This window comes from Salminus brasiliensis, chromosome 7 (genome assembly GCF_030463535.1).
Source record: "Salminus brasiliensis chromosome 7, fSalBra1.hap2, whole genome shotgun sequence".
In the NCBI taxonomy this organism is placed as follows: domain Eukaryota; kingdom Metazoa; phylum Chordata; class Actinopteri; order Characiformes; family Bryconidae; genus Salminus; species Salminus brasiliensis.
Window position 1 is genome coordinate 34278913 of NC_132884.1, and position 6361 is coordinate 34285273.

Consider the following 6361-nt stretch of genomic DNA (forward strand, 5'->3'; position numbering starts at 1 on the left):
CTCAAGGGCCCAACAGTGGCAACTTGCCAAGCCCGGGAATCGAACCCACAACCCTGTTATCGATAGCCCGGTGCTACCTGTAAGTATCTCTGCCAATCTGTTGTCTCATCAAATTATTCCAGTCACAGTGAGAAGCGTAATGATGTGAGTCAGAGAGAGATGACAGTTTAATCAATATTACCTTGACAACCAAATACACAGAAATGCAGCAGATGGTGCAGTGTGTGGTGTGTGTTGTATGCATCATTTAACAGGTACATGCGATGAAGAGATTTTACCAGCATGCATTTGAAAACCTAGCTGATAATGCACTCTCGCCGGCTGCTGTGTGGGAAAGGAAAGGCGTGCTGTGTTTGAACAGTACTGCGTTTGCAGCTCTGATCTGTTGACATTTACATCCCTGATAACGATGTAAATCCTTTTTTCTGTGCTCCAGAGGTATAATATGCAGATACCCTCTGTGTGTGGTGACAGATTATGTAAAGTGACCACTAGGCTAGACGCATAAGCTCCATAGTCAGAACATGGTGACGTTTGACTCCACGGTTCGTAAATGGTAGAAGTAATGACACGACTGTGGATGGTGGTTGGATTTGAAGCTTGGGTCCATGAAGATGCTGAGGTTAATATATGTGCGAGGTTAATATATAAGTAACTTTCAGTACTGCCGCAGGTACTGTCCACTGCAGACTACAGAAAAACCCACAAGACCTGTCTGCTGTTTTAGAGATGGCTGATGATGGCCATCACAGTTTGGCCTTCGCTTAGATCCCTATTACACTTGTCCAGTGTACTTGGACAGTGCACTTGTCCAACACATCATATCTGCCTAATACTTATACTTACCTCACCCCTGGACAGATTTTAATGGAACCAGATAATCAATGCAATCAACCTGTCCGTGGTTTTAATGTTATGGCTGATGTCAGTGTATGGGTCCAAATACTGCCTCCATGATATATTACAGGAGCAAAACTACCATTCACTTTAGTCTGGATAGTCAGATCTGTGATGAAGGGAGAAACGTGGTGTGTCAAAATTTCAGGTACGTCTAAGAAACAACCAAATGTGATTTTTTTTTTTTTTTTTTTTTGTTTGTTTTTGTTTTTTGAGAAAGCCAACACACATTGCTCGCTCCCAACTGTGCAACATGACATTCAGGCCTTACTTGCCTGCATTCCAGAAGGGATTGCAGCTGCTCTCAAAACAAAAGGAAACCTAACTCCTCTCTAAGGACAAAAAGCAACCCAGCTTCTCATTACCTCACTTTATTCATCTATTCCCTAGAGATTATTTCATTGTTTTGTCTGAACCTTGTTTTGTCTGTCTGTCAGTTCGTGGCTGAGGTACTTCAACTTACTAAATAGGGGATCTGTGATATAACTTCTGATGCACAGCCAACACGAGAGACCATCCAGCCAACCTTACCAGTGCCTCACACGCAATGCAAGCCTACACAACAGAACACAGCATTACATCAGTGGTATAAAGTCATATAGTTCAAAACCACACATTTTACTACATTTTACTGCATCCTTTAATCACTAAAGCTGCCTTTTACAGTGTGTCCATTTTACAATGAATTGACCAGTAGAAATGCTTCAGAATTACTTGGAATTAAATCCTGTTATATTAACTTACATTCATTTTCTTGCCTTCTCCGGGGAGAAGGACAGTCCTCATGTTCCTGATATGTATATATATATGGAAATTTATTTTTAGAGGATGGTGTGTTGGTGTTTTTAAGGTGTGTGTGTGTGTGTGTGTGTGTGTGTGTGTGTGTGTGTGTGTGGAAATGCACCAAATATGCTAATATATGCATTACACTGTACTATACTGTTACACCCCTAGTAGGTACTGACCACCGCAGATCAGAAAAAACTAACTGCTGTTCTGGAGATGGCTAATGATGGCCATCACAGTTTGGCCTTGTTTTGGATATGTATAAATAATTATATTATATTGTAATCATGGAATATATATTCATAATTAAGTCATACATTCTGAATTGAGAATTTATAGAGTTTTAAATAATAGAGCATCCGTTTGATAAAGGTTACCATACATAAGCTGCATTATGAACCAGATATACATTTTTACTATCCTTTGATCACTAAAGCTGCCCTTTATATTTTACAATTAAGTGACCAATAGAAATACTTCAAAATGACTTGGAACAAAATCCTGTTACACTGACGTACACAAATGTTCTTGCCTTCAAGAAGTGGTTTCAAGTGATTTTGGGTTCCTTGTAGTAATGACCCATATTCAGACCTGAGATCAGATATGGGCTAGCGTGAGTTTTATACAGTTAGAGTAATCAAGCTGTGGTCTCTATCTAGTTATGACTCATTTATACATATATGTGATGTTCTAACCCAACACTAGATGTCAGCACAAAACCATTTGAAAGTTACAGGCCGGGTTAGATTCTTAATAGCTGATAGTCATCAGCAGCAGCTCAGATCTTTCTCTTAGTAAAAGAAGAAAGAACTTTGTCATATTATGGAGTGAAACCTGAGCAACTGAACATTGACACATCACTCCTCCTCCTTCTAGTGCTAGTATAAATATTTATAAATATTTAAAATGGAATCCAGTACTGATATCCAAATCAGCTGCACTCTTAAAATCCTTTGTTCTTTACATGCTGGCATAGAAAAACTGCTTTTGCTTCCCTAAACAACCTTTCAATGGGCAGTTCTTTGGAAACCAATTTTAATAAATGTAATTTGTAAGTGTGAAGAACCTTAAAAAAATGAAAAGAGTTTTCACATCTAGGAAGAATACTTTTAATTTTTAGCTGATGCTCTTATCCAGAGCGACTTACAAGGTAATTCATATTACAGAGGTGGGCCAGACTGAGAATCAAACCCCAGATTTCCCACTAGCTCATTGGGTTTTCTATGTTATATGAAAATATGTTCTATAATTATACCATATTATAGAAAATGCACATTGTGTGAAGGATGTTTAAACCTGCTTAAGGTTTCTTTTTCAAACACTTAACCTAAAATATCATCTATTCATGGCAACAACAGAGTCTGAATAAGCTTCAGTGTATGTTCCCTTTTCTATAGTTTTCTCTCATCATCTCGATTGGGCTGTTTAAGGTCACTGTGTTGTGCTTTTTTCACCTTTGTGTGCAGCTAACATTGCCGATGATCTCTCTGTTCTTTTCTCTGGGTTAATTGGCTAATTAATATTTAATTAGATCTGCATGAAATCCAACTTTTTATAACCCTTACACTAACACTTACTCTAAACAGGGACCTTACTGAAATTTAGGGGGGCTCAACCTGTACTAGAAGGAGTTTGGGCTCATGCTATTTGGATAAATAAAAAAAGTTCCAAAATGTCTGTTTAAAAAATATAAAGCTTGCCTAAATATGGCCTAGCGACTCCCCCTGGCCTTGGCTTAACCAATCCAAAACGTAAACCTAACTGTAACCTATAATTCTATTTCCAAACTTTATATTGCTATGAATCTTCTTTCATCAGATTTGGTGTAATTAAATAACTAAACGTTGGTAGAAGGACCACAGCTGAAGTTTGAACTCCAGTGGTGTAACTAGAATCTTATAGGCCTCAGGGTAAAGAAAACAGTGCCCCCCATTCAACACGTTTTTTCAATTTATGCATTTTTTTTTTGCTTACTTTGAAGCTTGTCCCTGCACTCAATAGTATCTATGTTAGACTCTCTATTTGCATCACAATAATTCTATGAAATGTAGCTGTGTAGCACAGTTCAAACATTGTTCAAATAAGGAGGCTAAATAGATTCCAGAGAATCTCCACTGGGTGACAAATTATATTTTCCTTACAAATTTGATTTACTGCATATATTAATTGAATAGAATCATTTTGATCTTGTATGATGTATAAATAATATACCATATTGTGAAGAATCCTTTTGAAAAATGAGCTGATTTATGAATAAGAGGGGGATAAATAGGCACCAGGGCTGTCAGTGTAGTGTTGATGGAGCTTAGAGAGGTATGCTGTTAAGAAATTGAAACCTATAGTGAGTCATGTCTGCACAGCTGTCAGTATCTATATGAGGGGCCTAATAAAAATTTTAGGGGGGCCCAGTCGCCACAGGCCTTCACCGTGACCTCCAGTGCAATTGCACCAGCAGTTACTCCACTGCTCCTCTCCATCCTCCATCATAGACTCCCCCATCTTTCCTTTCAGTTTGCTCTGACAACAGCTCCTCCACACCTGCTCTCAGTTTCTGAGTCAACAGAGGGAAGCTGCCCACAATTCTAATCCAAGCAAATCAGATTTCTCCTTTTCTTCAGCTTCAAATTCAATTTAAGGTCATTTTATCATCAGATCCCTTAAACAATATCATTCCCATACAGCTTTTTACTCATATGAGTAATATGCCAGCGGGGCAGCCGTTTGAGCTTTGGCCCGATCATTACAGGTTTGGTCATCTATGGATGGAAAATCTAGTGAGCATACTTGGCATTTATTAACTGATGTAGCAGAACTGGCAGCATTCTCCTCCAAGCATATTTAGCATATTTAGGCACACATGCTGGTCTTTAACTTCCCCACCACTGGTAACATCATGTCATGGGGAAGTCCTAACTAGTGGGTGGGAATTGAAAATGACTAAATTAGGGACAAATAGGGAAAGATCATAAGATATAATACAATGATAATATGAATTTCTGTATGTAATATCGACAGACTCTTCATATACAATACTTTACATATTTACAGAGCCATTAATTGTGCTTTTATTGGCTTTGCATGGTGTGTCCACAAGCGTTCATACATACCTACTAATTAGTGAGTTCAGCTAATGCAAGGAGCATATATTGCTGTCGCAGGTGTTCAGCTGCACGTGAATAGCTAATAATACACAGTATAATAACCTCAATAGAAAAGCATGGATAGAAAAGCTCTGGTGCAACCTGTCGACTGGAACTAGAACTGCATTCTCTGAAGCATCCAAGCTCCATTTAATAGAACTGCTATGCTTTCTTTTAAACTCTGAAGTATTTTCTGGATAATCAGGCATGTAGAATTAGTGTACCAGAAATCCAAAATCTCACAAAAGTTTAGAAATGTGTTGTATTATTTTCTTTCTACATCTGAAATGTCTGTAGTTGAAAGTGTAAAGGACAGTGAATAACTCCCATCTCTACCATACATCTTACAGAATTCATATTATTACGGCAAGACAGGCATAATAATGGCAAGATATACACCATACAACACAGAGCACACAGTGCCACAGTAAATGTGCTGCTGTATACAGCCTGTTCTGTGGTAATGCTGACCACATCATGACATTTCATAACAATATTTTAACTTTGATTGTTTTGCTTTTGATTATATTGTTCACTTTCACACACATTATTCACATCCAGCCGCATTTGTGAAAGTTCATTTTTGTAATCATATGTCATTCAGTGACAAATGAGGAGAGCAGTTAGCAAAGTGTTAAGTGGGCCAGGGCAAAGAAAAGGATTGCATGACTCCACTACTGTAAGTATTCCAGGCCAAAGTTAGGGGTCATGACCTATCACAGTGACCACACCAGCACAGAGCTGTGTTAAAGCAACGTCATTTGGCCATTTGAAGTCACCAATAATCTCTTCACTGTCTAAATGTGAGTTTCGTTTATGTCACCTAACAACTATGTGTTAATTTTTAGAATAGGGAAGCTCAAATGTGGAAAAAACAACAGAAACTCCACTTATCTGCTTCTTCAGGAGTGTGTGAGTGATTCAGAGACAGCAGCGTCTGCATGGCAGTGTAAAAAACGATAATACATGGTAGATTTCCCCCCAATTTTAAGCTTTTTTCCTGCTACAAATAGGGGTTTAAGTTGGGTGAGTTTGAGCTATGGAGTCCTGCTATTTGAACATCTTTGTTAGTAAATGCGCTTCGGGGCTGTGTCCCAATTGCATACTACACACTAATACTGTAGTGTATATACTATACACTAATCTTAATAGTGCAGGTTTGGCAGGTTAGTGCACAAAGTATTAAAGTATTAACCTGCTTTGTACTAACAGGAAGTGGTAAAGCTTTGCTATGCCTACAAACGTCACTGCAGGTTCTTCAGGTGTAGTTGCCGCGGCACTTGCATCATTATCCAGCATTTTTTTGTAATAATTGTTGTAGACATGAGTAACTCTTCCCTTTTTGTTTAGCGTTGTATTCTGGGATAATAGTGTCCATCAGAACCACGCTCAAAAATTCACCAGTTCTAAGTATGCATTTGGGATATTTGAGTATAGACTCTTTTATCTAAATTGCACACTTTGTACTCAAAAACTGGTTATTATTAAGAAATAGTATGCAATTGGGACACACACTAGGCAAAGAACCTGTGGAGAGA